Source organism: Ceratosolen solmsi, unplaced genomic scaffold, assembly GCF_000503995.2.
Source record: "Ceratosolen solmsi marchali unplaced genomic scaffold, CerSol_1.0 scaffold8, whole genome shotgun sequence".
Classification (NCBI taxonomy): domain Eukaryota; kingdom Metazoa; phylum Arthropoda; class Insecta; order Hymenoptera; family Agaonidae; genus Ceratosolen; species Ceratosolen solmsi.
In genome coordinates, this window is record NW_011948439.1 from 1,792,738 (window position 1) to 1,809,089 (window position 16,352).

General features: G+C 33.2%; 1 protein-coding gene across 1 annotated transcript in view; it reads left to right on the plus strand.

Moving 5' to 3' along the window:
* Window positions 1–16,352, plus strand: part of LOC105365481 (Down syndrome cell adhesion molecule-like protein Dscam2) — a 168,852-nt gene that overhangs the window by 16,951 nt on the left and 135,549 nt on the right. The window lies entirely within an intron of this gene.

Below are 16,352 nucleotides of genomic sequence, written 5' to 3' on the forward strand. Positions count from 1 at the left end.
AGTTTTTGTACTTTAAATTCGTTTTTCGCAATTTTCCGTAACATTGAATTTACTTAAAAATTTCACAAAGATAACATCAACTTCTTAGACTAAGAATATCATTTCTCCACGAGCTATTTTTTGGTACCAAATAATGAAACCCCACAGCTTATAACTCTTACATTAAAGTAAACCGGTAACCGAGATATTATGCGGCATTATGCAAATTTTGTAACCCATCAAGCAAATATCCTTTAAAAATACGAAAAACAAAAGTTAAAAGTCGAGAACACGATATTTAATTAGAATCATTTTATAATTTATTATTCTAATTGGTAGCACAATGACAACGTTAGAAAGTCAATAATCATATCTATAAGTCTTATGTGAATTTTTTTTTTATTAACTAGTATGTATGATTTTACAGATATGTTTGAATAAAAAAACAAAGAAACAAATATTTTTGTTGTGGAGTAAGATTTATAAGATTCGGATAGTCATAGAATTTATGTCTAAGACGTGATGTGAAAAAACGAAAGTCTATGATTTTATTCAAATTTCAAATTTCTATTTCAAACGCTGCGCAATATACTTATTTGTATTAGGTTTCTATTAAAATAATAAAATAAAATAGATATTTGAAGTAATACTTAAATTGTATTTTCTTTGATATGTCAAATAGGAAAAAATAATGTAATATTAGTAATAGATTCAACGCTCTTTTAGTTCTATTTGGTATTTCATTTTTCTCTAAAATTTAAGTCTTTTGAATATTAATTTCTACTATAGACATAATATTAAGAAATTACTTAATAAGTTGATAATACTTGAACGAGCTTGAGATAGAGAATGATTAAATCCATCCTATTTGTTATTATTTGTTATACTCCAAATTACTATTAATAAGATTTTTTTTTTTTTTTTTTTTTTTTTTTTTTTTTTTTTATTAATTTTACCGTAGTAAAACTTCCTTGGAATTATAAAGCTAATTTCATGATTATAAATTAAAATATATTAATGATGAGAATGTGTAGTGGTTTGTATGTTTAATTGAATCTTTAAGATAAATAGAGGAATCTAAAAAGGGAGAGGGAAGCACCTTGAGAAGTCTCAAAGTTGAACAATAATGTAGTTTGGTAAGTCACTGTATTTTTAACAGATTTATGAATTAGTTTGGCTTTACTAAGATGATTTTACTAAGATACAATTAGTGAAAGATAGTGTACCGATTATATTGAATCTGAAATATAAATCTTCAAGGATTTATATTAATTACAACTGTTCGTTAAATTGTCAATAATAAATATCAGTTGTAAGAAAATATCAATATTTTTCGTATTTCGTATAACCTTAAGATGATATAATATGAATTTTTATAGACTTAAGTAATAGACATGAGCATAAAGCAATTCGTATTACCTGAGTCTTAAAGAATAATTCACAATATATAACTGAATAATAAAATGGAAAATAATAATAATCATAATAATGACGATGAGAAATTTTGAATTTTTGGTTGGATTTTTTTTTGCGATAAATTTTATATATTTAAAAGCATATACCATCTTGAATTGTGGTTACATTTTCTCGTATGAAATGTGCAATGTGGTGCAAAATTTCGAATTGTGCAACATGTTGCCAACAAATGTGATTTATTAATAAGAAAACTGATTTCAATATTTAACATAGTTTTTATGAAGCAGTATAAAAAGTTTGAGCTGTTCAAGTAAAACGCTGATTTTTATCTTATTTTTTATTGCAATAATTATTAAAATTCACATTTTTCATCGTTTGACACGAGGTTGGCATAAAAATTGTGCTAATGAATTTTTCATCGAACTGTTACACTTTTATTCAAATATTTTGGAAGCAATTTATTTTTTTGAAAAATAACCCATTCCATTCGGTAATTAGTTAGAAATTAAGTTCAACGAGTATTTAATTGCCCATATTTTTCATGCATATATTTTCGTACATGTTCGTTAATTGCAAATTTCTTTCATTACAGCGAATTTCCAAAACTTGTCGATATTGTCCTTAAGTTTATCTTGTTTAAACTTTTCGACCAAAAAATATTTCTGACCTACGTCACATCACCTTCGACACATCAGCTTTCTTTATGTGCAATGTACGCCCACTGAGCTTTTGAAAGCCTCTCGTCTTTACATATCTTGTACCTCCATGAGTTCGATTCACGAAGTGTACGCAAAATTTCAATCGTCATATCACTGAATAAACTACGGGAGCTTCAAGGAATCTCGATAGATTCTCATATTTCACACAAGGGACGACAGATGATAAATTCAAGTAGAAAGCCCGATTTTCGTATCTTTCCAGAAAATATCCACATCTTACTCTCTCTCTCTCTCTCTCTCTCTCTCTCTCTCTCTCTCTCTCTCTCTCTCTCTCTCTCTCTCTCTCTCTCTCTCTCTCTCTCTCTCTCTCTCTCTCTCTCTCTCTCTCTCTCTCTCTCTCTATCTATCTATCTATCTATCTATCCATCCATCCATCCATCTGTAGTGCATGTTCTCTCACTCGTTCCTTTACTCGAGCAAGACGATCGTATTGAGGATTGCGCGTTGATTTGCATCCGTTCTGAGCTTCTCGTATAATTTTGCCCTTGGGACACGAAAGATATTTTTGAAATATGAAAAATATTGAGAATGCAAATCATGCACAATCACGCTATACACATTATTTGGTAAATGAAAATTAATTACAAATTTTCGAGTTATTAATTTGGGAATATTTTAATACCATCCCTTTAACGAAAGTGGAAATTTACATTAGAATTGGCAGTTGTATACATTGTATCGATTTCATATCTATTATTATCCTCATAATAAATGTAAAATATGAATATAGATTATATCCTGTATATTGGATATTCATTTAGATAAATAAGACCTTTATTTCGTAATTCTATATATCATTTCAAGTTTTTGGTAAATTAATTTGTCACTTTTATGCAACTTCGAGACTCAAACTCGAGAGATAAAGCTTATGAATATGCATAATGATTAAATATTAATGATAAAAAATTTTCCAATTATTCCATTCCAATTGTCATGCATAAATAACATTGCATTTATAGTTATTATATATATATATATATATATATTCATATTATTATGTAAAATTATTTTGTAGATTTACGAAGTAAAATATAATCGTTTAAGAGAGAAAATTTTTCTCTCGTATAATTCATTCTTAACGGTCACAGTTCCCAAGTGCGATTTATATCACCAACTATAAACAACAATTTACTTGCCATTTTATTTAAAAATTTCCATCTATATCCAATGACGGGCTTTTCTAGGGTAACAATCAGCTACCGCCATCAATATTTATAGAAATTGACAACTTGGCTATAGCGCAAAATAACAACAATAAAAGCAACATTTGTTCCAATTTACAGGCAGCTTATATAGTACGGAATGGGCTAAGAGAGGGAAAAACAATGTATAAATGTTCTTGGCGCTGTGCACCCGTGCTAACTGTACTATAGTACGTGTAATATAACAATGTGTAACGCAGCCAGATATTTCGCCACCCATAAACAGCCCTTTGGGATGAAAACTCGCTCGTGTAGAAGGTGCCATGCATTGCCCCTCCCACGAGCGCTCTCCTTCTCCTCTCGCATCTCACTTTGCCGAGGATTTTATCCAATATGTATGTATGTATGCATGAGAGCAGGCTAGGAGGTGCGAGAACAGTGGGGTAATCCAAAACAAAAATCTCTCCTCACCTCCGGGGGAGACCGTGAAAATCAATATTTCGACGAGATACGCATATGGGGGTGTGCACGGCTGCTCGGTATGCATGCGGCGGTGGCTCGGTTAGGCGGAAGAGAAGGTGCGCGAGATAAAGTAGGGGATAAGGAGGAGGTGGAGAAAGGTATGGAAAGGAGTGTGAATGTATGCGAGTCCTTAAGTGCTCGATACGTGAATAAGGCGATGGCTCAGTTGTAGGAGTAGTGGGGCAGAACTGTTTTCAGCCGGGATGTTTAAAGGGATGAAATTGATGTGGATTCTCTTCGGTGAAATATTGCTCGGCAGCTTGCCTTTCTTTTATCTGGATTAAACGAATGTGGGCTTTAAGCATTGATTAAATGTTTGTCGACCCTTCCTTTATAGGGATATTGTGTATGGATATTATTCACAAATCTGACATGTGATATGCTATATGGATCCTAATCCGGGGATGCTTTGTATCCTCTACCGGCTAATAAATCCACCTAATTAGAATTATATAATTGGATTGTTCCGGACTAAATTGCTACTTTTATCGCGACTCTCAATGATCGATTATGTTTTATGTTAATTTATCCATGGTAGCTTTAAAATTTATTGGAAAGCCATTTTTCATCGCCAATCGACATAACATTTATATTCCTAAAATTCTTCGTTAATAATAATAATAACAATAATAATGATAATATCACTTAACGAATAATAGAAATTAAAATATTTTTAATTATCTTTGAATAGATTTAATTTTGGGAAAAACTGGAAGATTATCATAGCCGATTTCTATAACCATTAAACAATTTTAAGAGAACGAACGATATAAATTGAAAAATCATATTTATTGGCTCGCGTGGAAAGGAAATTAATGGAACTTGATAGGTACCGTTAGTTTTTAAATGATAAACGTTCATCAAACTTGATCAATGAAACATAAAAAGCAAAAAACATTTATTGATACTAATCTTTGTAATCGTTGCTCATCTCGAGCGAATAGTATACATAAATAACCACATTGTTTACGGTTTGTCGATTATTAAAATTAGACAATAATAATAAATAAATAAATAATCTAAATATTATATATATATATATATATATATATATATATATATATATATATATATATATATGCGAACGGAGATTTAACAAAAAATTAAAATTATTATGAAAGTATTCAATGTGATAAAGAGATAAACAGTTTATATCTACTTATTACTATTACTATTACTATACATTGTCGGTATATTTATTAAACAAAATAATGAACTAACCTAATCGTATGCATACAATGTTTCACATCATTTTATTCAATGAATTCGCAGTCTTTTACATTTTCCAATCTCTTTCTCTCTCTCTCTCTCTCTCTCTCTCTCTCTCTCTCTCTCTATCGTATAAAATTTGCTCATTATACATTATTATCAAAATATATTCGAATTCTCGGCTTACAAGCTCAATTTGCCAAGCTGCCCCTATACGATAGTCGCACGTAGAGACGCGCACCCACACATTCCGGATATACCCACTATTTATAACACTAATAAATGTTTGTCATATTAATTTACGCGTTTCACAAGTATCTTTATACGCCCGAGGTTAGCAAAAATACGTCCTAGCGTTATTGGCGTGTAGCTTCGAACCTCTACTAATTATTGCCCCGTAGCTCCGAAAGAAAAGACGAAAACAATGAAGATAATACGTCATACGCGACAAAGGACAGACTGGTCGTGCAAGTAGAATGCGCCCATGCGACAGGCGAGTGCGCGCGCGTCTATCGAAGCGAGTACATTGTGTAATGGATGAAGCAGCGTGTACCCGGGCGCGTTAAGAATCGCTCCTATGGCTCTTTTGTTGCGTTGGTAGTAACGCGGCAATTAGCGCGTCGCCAAAAGCACTCGGCAGCCACTCGCTCGCACTTTTAAATTCGCGGTCGATTAAAGCACCACCCCCCCCCCCACCAACCCCCATCCACCCACTCACGCCACTCCCACACGCCTCTGACGATAGTGGCCGGGGCGAGCGCGGCCACACCTTCGCGGGTGAAATCGGTCGATGGCCCAGCGGCGACTAGGCGCTATATCGTCTAAATAATGCATTGGGCTGTCACCCGACGTCGGAGGAAAAGACCTTTTGAGAGCTCGCACCCGGGGTGTCGGGAGCACTAAGGGCCTGACGGTATCTTGATACGACGCTTACCGCGGCCGTGCTTCACAAGGACGCCGGTTAATTATGCATGGCTTTATTAGTCGCCTCGGTGGTCCATTCATTTTTCAGTGTCCTCGAACGTTGCGTGGCTTTTGTTTCGACTCTTCTTGCCCCGAAGGCCTCGGCTCGAGCGGCTTCGTTGCGCCCGGCCGGCACTTCGGATCTTTAAATCCGGATAGCATGAAATACATCGGATTTCGTAATGAATTGTTAATGACTGTGGATGGAGGGATGGTAGGAGGCGATTGGGTGTATTTCGTTTTTTTTTTTTACGCTATCGAGTATCCCTCGGATGTTTCAATGTTGTTAAAATTACGGCTTTAGCGTTTTACGCATTCGACCGTATGAAGCGAGGCGAGAAAACTTATAAACTGTATTTGAAAAAAAAAAGGAAAAAATTAGAATAGTAGAGTGTACAGTCGCATGGTGATTTCTTTGATAAAATTGTACATTTGAAATGTATGTGTTGCGCACTGGGAGTACATAAGTGCTACGCGTACTTACATTACATTCCCGAACGAAATTAAAAATGTTTCGTCAGCATTCGAATAATTCACATTAAAATGACACGACACTCGACTTTTTCACATCAGTCTATGTTACGAAATCGAAAATCCGATTTTTTCATTAATTTAATATTAATTATACGTTATATGACTTTGGAAAAATACGGCTACAAATATATTCAGGCTTTGCTTACGAGCCGTCAGAATTTTGTGTACGGCACCCTCGTATTTGAATATTGTAATAGTTTTATTTATTTAATCCAATTCGTTCAATAGCGTAATAAAACACGCTTGTTTAATTTATTTAAATTATACGTAAAAATTGGTTACTAGTTTTTATGCAAAGAGACTGAAGATTTAGAAGATTTTAAAGAGCGTATAAGTTATATAATTAAAAAATGTAACACGACTGTATATTTAATTTTACAAATAAAAATGCTCCTTTACACACAAAATCCAAAATTGCAATACAAGAAAGGAATTTATAAATTGTTAATGTATTTTAATGTAGGTTTATTGTTTAAAGTGCAATTGTCTTCTAATCTGAAAGGGTTAACTAATTATTCGCTAAACTAGAGTGAGTTTTTTAACATCAATGAATTAAGCAACACGTTTGAATAAAATGTACGACAGGATTAAGAAGTTGAAATTTTTTACCGATAGTCTCTTAATAAATCTATCGTACTCGAGACAGAGCATATTACATAAATCGAGCCAATCGTTTCTGAATTGTTTAACGTAATTCGTCATGTCATTTTTTGCTCGCCCTGTAACGAAAATATTGCAAATATCATGTAGCTGATGCTACGTTGTACGTTACGGGATATTACAGTATCGAGACGTGTTAAATCAAAACAAAACAAAAGAAAACGAACAAGAAGAAGAAAGCGATGGAACCAAGAAAGAGATGCTAGATGGACGTAAATATGCATATACTCCAAATCAAATACATTTTTGCTACTTCCTCCCTATCGGGCATGTACACCATTGCATACTATCTGTATATATTCTCGTATATACCATAGAAAATTACTACGCACACGCTTCACTTTATTTCCCCCCTTATCAGAAAATCGTCCCATAAACAGTGAATTTTTAAAGCTATACAAAGGTACTTTCAAGTGAAACAGAACGGCAATATACACGCGTATCATTTCTCTTCCGACCCCGCCTCCTCCTCGTTATCATCACTCCGATTTCATGGAAGATAGGACGATATAAAAGAGCATGTATGAGTTCGAGATAAAGGGGCGACACACACACACACGCACACGCACACACACGCACACGCACACATGACATTGCATTTATCTGTATTTTAAAAAGCTTCAGGCTTGTTTCTCTCGTACGCTCTTCTCGTCTGAATCTTGATCCACATGCAAACATACGCCCAAACAAAACGCGCTTTTTCCCGCAAATATGTCTGATCAGTTCCCAAGGGCTGTTATACTAATGGAAAATCTCGATGAAATCACAAATGGATTTTGCGTATTATAACGTAATCTGTCGAGACAGAGAAACTCGTCGGGGACTCGTCGACCGCGTAAGCACAGGATTATATTACTGAGAATTCGTAATCGCCGTTACTCCAAAGTTTATCGCATTACGTCGAGGCCACGCAATTCTATGCGCATGACTTTATTTCCCTCTCCCCTTGCGCGACTCCATTAAAATAACGTAACTGGTAAACGATGTAGACAAATATAATTATGCAGATTCTTTATCGCTTGGATATGTTTAAAACCTATCGCACCGGTGCTTTATAAATTGCCGAATCAAGAAGACAGCGATGACAGAGATATGGGCTGATATTTCATTTAATATTAAATATATATATATATCATATAGTTTAAAAGCTTAAATTTCACGTTAAAATCAAAGATACTTGGAATTTATTATGTAATTGCGTGGAAAACGTATAATGACAAAATACTATCATTTACCTTCAAATGTAATCACCCAATTTTTTTTGTTTTCTAATGGAAATATCGATTGCATTTTTAAATTATAACATTGAATTCTCAATGATAATATTAAACTTATAAATAAATCGACCGTGGAAGTTGTCGTAAAATCACCAATAAAATAAAGTATCGAGTAACAAGTGAGTGATATGTGCGTGGTAAGTTGTCGATTATCGATTGGAGAATATTTTTTTACGCTAAAAAATGTTACTACACCAATGGCAAATTTAATAGCGACACGAATTATTATTAGTTTATTTTGCATTTTACGCCATTCAAGATTGAACGAATTCGTCATTAGGATATTACTTTTTCTCTATAATAAAATTAAAAAAAAAAAAAAATTCGTGCAATTTCGATCTTGAAAAATGATTTTACTGCAAGGAATGATAGTACGTAATGTATTGCAGAACTTACAAGCTTGCAATTGTTTGCACATACAAGGAAAAAAGAAGAGATGTGCGAGAATATAACGAAGAGAACTCTGCTTATTCTATCCGTTAAGCTGGGACGAGCTTTTCAGAGCTTGCAACGGTCCCCTCATTATCCCAATACAATGAAAGCTCTCATCCGGTATTGGCATTTGCGCAGATTCCAATAGAATTTAATTGGAGAAGATCGTATCATACTACACGGGCGTGCTCACGCACATTTACACATTACAGAGAGAGAGAGATAGAGAGAGAGAGAGAGAGAGAGAGAGCACACTCGTTATCTTGCTGAAGCGAACAAGTAAATGTGCGCGAATATCACTGTTGAAAAACGATCAGTTTGCGATCCACTAATCAGTAGATATTGCACTATGCACTAGTGGCCTTAGAAAATGCAAATGTATATGCGCTTTCGAAAGCGAAGTAACAAAAACAAGAATGATATAATGAATGTAGGATAGAGGGAGAGAGGGGGGAGACGAATGGGGGTAGCTGCTCCTGTTAGCGGACAGAGATCTCTGGCAGCTTTTAATCCCGTCAATCCGACATGCCGCGACTCACGAAAGCATCGGCTCGCTTTCACCTTTCTTTGGATTGCTGATATTATTTGTAACTTTCATACTCGCGTTTCTTGATTCGTAAATGACAGCTTGGCAGTTTGCATTTGGAAAATAGAATTCTTTTTTCCTCTGGTAAAAATTTCGATAGCTACCGTTAAAAATTTATAGTACTTAATCATCAATTTAATCACAGTTTAAACAATTAATATTAATAAAGCCGACGTAACATTGCTATATAGTTTAAGAAATCTTGTGAAATTTAATCGATCAAAAGGAGACATTTAGGACACATTCCATTGTCTTTTCGTTCCTGCCAATTGAAGTGAAACCCTAAAGGTTTATCCTGTAGTCAGTAATTCTCGCTAACTCTCTCTCTCTCTCTCTCTCTCTCTCTCTCTCTCTCTCTCTATCGAATATTCTCATGCCTTGGCATTGGTGCAATTGCACAACACGAAATACAATAATTGTACCTCTCGCACTTGGGAAAACAGAAGATAAATAACAATTTGAACAAGACGTATGATAACAACATACGAACAAGATTAATTTCCGCGCCACTCGGATTAATGCGGCTGCCGAGTAATTGAATATATTTCTCAGGAGCGCACCGACGCCAAATCGCAAAAGCCGCTTCGAAAGAAAAAATAGAAGAAAAAACAAAGGCGGGTAATCCCACGGAATTGCGTTTTCCTCTTTTGGCTAAGCACAGTGCGTATCTATTACGTGAAAAAATCCGTGCGCATCAATTTTGCAAAGTGCATTGCGCGAAAGCTTTTTCACGACGCGTCTCCCACACTACCACGAACGTGTTCCCTTCTACTTTTTCCACCGCAACTCGATTGTCTTCGCGGAAATCCTTCCCTACTTTTTGTTCATGAGTATTGAGCTTATTCGTCACTCGACGGTTGCGTCACGTTTTTTTTTTTTTTTTTTTTTTTTTTTTTTTTTTTTTTTACGTATTCGCGTATCTCTGCGATTTCTAAAACCGAATCGCGGCTTTTCACTACAAGGGAACTTTCGAAAAATTAAAAAGCCACCTTTTACATCAGTTTTTACTGCAGTGAAAATACTCTAATGGGCGAACGCAAGCTTCATTTTTACATCCTTGATAATACTCTTTATACGTATCGATAACTTTATCGTAAACGAACCAAAATAATAAATCTTACACTGCTCCATTGAAATTGTTGTTGTTGATTTATCTTTATTCTAAGGTATATGACCATTTTTATATTTTAATTTCATTTATGACGTATCGGTGGCAACCCCACTCCACTGTACAATGGCAAAATCTATTCTATTTAATGAACTATTCCGTTTCTGATTTATACCTTTATAAATTGTAAATTACTTTGATTAATTAAAATAATCAAATTTTTATTCTTCTATCAATTAATATTCATAATGCATACGTATATTTTAGGTAAAATAACAAATATAAAATTAATTGTATACTTTTAATATTACGATAAAGTTCTTATCTGAACTTTTTCTTTTAATTTTTTAAATAACGATAGCTTCTTTTAAAAAATTAAAAAAAAAATAAATGACTGCACTGCCTTGCAAATAATGATAATCAATAAGCAGTTAAATAGTGAAAGGGCAATATTTCTTCTTAGTAACACTTAGTAAAATGAAAAATATAATGAAATCGTAATAGATAATATTATAATGAATATTATTTTATATTGTCATTTGAAAACGTCAAAATGAAAATTGTGAAACTGTTATTGTTATAAATACATTTTTTTATTTTATTTAAAATTTATTCGTAACGATATATATATATATATATATATATATATATATATATATAAATGATTTGTAATTCATTATGTACTTCATTAAGCAATTTAAAACTCAATGATAAATGTTACCCATGAGTGAAAACTATAAATTACGTATATTTATATATTTTGCTCAAATTGTTTAAGCTTGATTAACTATGACATAAATATGCATCATACAAATATAAAATTCTAAAAATGATCGACATAAAAAATGATTTATTACAAACAGAAAAAATAGCAATAATTTGTGCGTCCAACTGTAATTGATATACGAAACAATAATAAATAATAAAAAAAAACTTGTGAATTCGGTGATTCAAGTTTCAGAAAAAAGCTTTAGCATGTTTCATCTATGCATTTATTTATTTACTTTGTATGGGATTATTTACTTTTTAATCAAACATCATTAACCGACTTTAATCATTATTTGATCTCTTGTTTGTTCGTTTATAAATCTGAATTGCGTCGCACTCTTAACCTCTTAAAAAATCAGTTAAAATTCATGCTCCTATAGCTTTTTTAATTTCTAGTTTTAAAGCTTTAATATATACATGTAGCAATAATAAGAATTTATATGTGTTTGTATAAATAAAGGCTAAAATTACGAGAGAATACGCGTACATTTATTTTATTCATAACGGGTTTCATCTTTTATTCCCTCTCGCTCTCTCTCTCTCTCTCTCTCTCTCTCTCTCTCTCTCTCTCTGCCTTACCGCTTTTATTCGTATTTGTATGAGGTTATTGGAAAATAAATTGTAAAATGTCATTCAATAAAAAGCTCTTTCTGATGTAATCATTTCACCTTACGTTTACAAATTACTTTGATAATCATCAAAACCATTATACGTAACAATGATGGGCGGTTGGGAAGGAAAGGATGTATCTCAACGCCTACTATTTCTCGAATATATTGAACCAATACTTACAAGACTGCGCGAACTTTTTTCTAGGATTTAGAAAAATGCAGCACGTGAACGCTTAGACATTCCACGTATCTCTTGGATTTGTCTCCCAGGCTCCGTCAACACGTGCGCTCATCGCGTGACTTTTATAAAACTGAAGCTTGCAGAAGACGGGCACTAGTACGGTCTGAAAATTACGGGGGAAGGGAGCGCGGACTATGAGGTTCCGACGAACAAATAAAATCTCGCACGACTTACCGCGGCCAGGTTTGCTCACAGTCGTTTGCGCCCACGTCCAGGAATGCATGCAATGCTCCACGTAACTAACTCCCCTTGGCGTAACGATACTCCAAGGACGAGAAATATGATTCAGCTCCGTGGCTGGCGCTTGGAAATGCTTAAATCGCTTCATCGTGGGGAGGTGGGCAAGCGAAACATAAAAAAAGTCTAATCGCTGCTTGTGCTATTTTATATTCGTCCGTAGCTTTCTTGGCGACGTAACCGCGACGTTCATTCCATCCGACTTTCTTCCACGTTCTCTCTTTGGTCTATGAATTCATTGCCACACTTGGTTACTCCATTTCTCCAGTACGCTTAAACATTTATTTCATTTGTATTGCACGGCAATAGCCAAGTTAAACACGATCGCGACGGTTAATCGCCACCCGCCTCATCCTGCGTAACACAGTTTATTAATAATTAAGTTGTCCGTTCTTTATTTCAATTTATGCATCGAGCTTTTGTCTACTTTTGTCTACACGTCGCTATACTTAATACATGGAGCTTTATCGCTTCGTTATGGTGTCGCGAATGGATTGGATTTTATTACGAGGGCAGCATTAGATCGATTAAATAATACACTTTTATGGCTTTTTATAACTTGAATTTATGATGAAAAATGCAAGCCATGGACATTTATAGAACAAAAACTGTTTATTTGTTCTTCTAATTTTTGTTTATTCATTCAATTCAAAAACTCTTGCGCTTATTTGGCTTTTGCTTATTTGTATAGGACGAGAGAAGAAGAGCCAATAATAACACAATCATAACATGATAATAATAAATCTCATAAGTTTGCGAATTTAGACGATATTCATTAACATCGTCCAGCACGAAATGTAGATAAAAAATGAAAAAATATACAAATCCATTTATTGAATTATTTTTGCTATTCCAGCATAAATCACAATTAAAAAAAAATTCATTATTATATAAATGCAATGTAATAAGTTAAACACAATAAGAATAAATATTACAAATTAAATTAATTAACTATTGCCACGACATAGATAATAAAAAATCTATTATGTGTCCTTGATTGTATTTGTGTTTTAATTTCTATTTTATTTGCATACCTACGTTATTCACTAAATAGCTGGAGTGAAATTGGAGTGAAATTGGCTTTCGCTAAACTGGTTGTAAATAATCACGAGATCAATAATGTCACAGTTGAAGTACTTTTCATTGAAATAAAATAAAGGATTGGATTTTTTCAACAATAAAAAAAAAAAACAAAAAAATGAGTGAAACAATCAAAGAAAAATTACAATCTATTCTACATTAATGAACGACGATCTTTCACGAAGAATAAGCACATAAGCAATTTTTTTTATTCTGAAATATAATTTTCTTTTATATAATAGTTTTTATACTTTTATAAAATTATGTATGCACTATTTTATTTTGAAAGTATTATTATTATGCAACACATATGCAAATTGGTTTTTTAAATAATAATAAAATGAAAATTCATACGATCAGGTACAATTGTCGATCACACTCGCTCAATTGCCATTGCGATAAAATGATAAAACAAATTTTTATAAATAGTATAAAATAAATCTAATCAATGGGATATTTAAAAAATTTTTATTGTTTTCTATCGTTGCAGTCTGAAAAGTATATTGAAATGCAGTTTCGTGTGATAAAACAAAAAAAAAAAAAAAAAAAAAAAAAAAAAAATATATATATTTATATATATTTATATATAGAATATAAGTTTAAAATTAATGTAATTAAAGGCGGAAAAATAATCTCTTTTCAAATAATAATTTCTATTAATACATTTAGAATGGGAATTTCGTGTAGTCTTATCGCTATTTTTCATAAGGCCCGTTGCCGCAAGCAATTCAATTTATTATCACCTATAGATCTTTTCGCTTTTCCAGTTATGGTAAATACCTCGGACATTCCACCTCGAGAGGCAAATTTGTACAGACGAAGCGAATCCATCATTCTAGGAAAACTAATGAAACAGCTAATGGCCGCGGTGGTTTTGCATCCACTACTCGACGCAACTCCTTACAACCCTCATATTTCCAACACAGACTGGTCGCTATTTCCAAGACCATCGGTCCAAAATAACCGGCAACTCCACTCGATCTCGATATTTTAATAGCCGCTGTGGTGATTGGAGCCGATGATACATTTACGTGGTCAGGAGGATAAGTCCGCTCGAAAATCGAGCCTCCGGAGAATGAAAGGGCAAAAATGGCGGGGGCGCGGTCGGCCTCGTCGCGGTCGATCGCACTTTGATTAAACGCTCAGGGCAGTGCGGCTTAGTTTTGCGACACCCTCATGGTTCTCTCTGTAATAGCATTGCGCCGATCAGTAAGAATCGTTATCCGGATAGTTTGACGGCACAGCTTTTCTTTCGGCGATTAATCAAAGGACTGATATTTACAGGAAAGTTTCAATTTTTCGGGCCAGACAGACGTGTGGAGGTGCTTCGTGGCTCTGGAACTTTGGTAAATTCATCCACGAGGCATTTCGTAGCGCACAGCTGAACTTTCACTCTACCCGAAACAACCATTTCATCAGAATATCTAAATTATCTTATGGAACTAATGTAATGCAAAGTAAGCCGATCGGAATGGAAACTAAGTTTTTTATCCACGCGAGAGATGGCGGTGTGAGATGGCGGTGGGAGAGAGAGAGAGAGAGAGAGAGAGAGATAGGGGGAGCGGGGGAGGGGGAGGGACGAATGAAAAACTGCAACCAAATGGAAAGATATTTAAATGCTTATTCTTTATCTTGTTCGTGGCAACGAGTTTACTTGCAAAGTTAGAGAAATAGGACTTTAACATCGAGGAATGACGAGTCATTTTATATGACCTTAATTTTTAAAGTTACAGATGTCTAAATATAACACTTCCTTAGTCAGCAAATGAAATGTTTCCAAGTATAAAATTTATAACACCTGAATTATAATATCCTTAAATCGTCGGCATATTCAATAATAAATAAAAAATAAATAAATGCGAGATAATGTAAAACACATATAATTATATATAAATTTTAATATAATTTTTGAAAATATATTAAACATGTGCGTTAGTGATTTTAAATTCATCAAAGGGTTTATTATTTAAAAACTGTATACATAATATATCTTCTATACATATACATATATATATATATATATATTTATCGATTACATTCAATTACAGTTATTTCTGATATCAAACTTATCTTACTCAGCGTAATGGCATGCGCACTAACAATGAAAAATGAATAATGTGCACAGTCTGCCAAAAAGTATTTGAATATTGTTTTCCCAGTACCTTAATGCCATTATTAATCTTCTATTCAGATTTATTATATAAGATGAATAAATCGATTTTTATTAATAAAACGTGCATATTGTAGATTAACTGCATAAATTTAATTGCATAATAAAAAAATCAAAATTTTGCAGTTGTATTTATGCTATTGTGTATAATAGAAATCGGTATTGAATTGATCCAGAAACAATATTATTATTAAGAATTATAATGAAATCGCCTTATTTTAAACAATAAAATCGAACTTAATTAATGTTTTAAATTAATTTTTTGTAAAGAGTAGGCAACTAATATCAAACGGTTGGTTATAAATATTGATGAAAAAGAATTTAAGGTTGAGTCTACATTTATTGTATGATGTTTTTACTTAACAAATATTAATTATATTTCCATTTATGAACATTTGATATATTGACCTTTTCAATTACGATGAAATTCATTTTTAAAGAACATAATGATCGAGTTATTTTATGATTCATGAAAGAATATTGATAAAGAAACTATAGATTTTTAAATATATAAGTTTGATCTTTCTGCAACAAATATTCAATGTACGACAGGTAATTATTAAAATTAAAACAATTAAGGAAATATGCCTCGATACGAGCAAAACATCGTAAACCAAGAGAAATTGAAAAATCATAGCTCCGTATCGACGATAGTTATATTCTCATGAATTTGTCATATGCGAATGTGTAGCATGTCG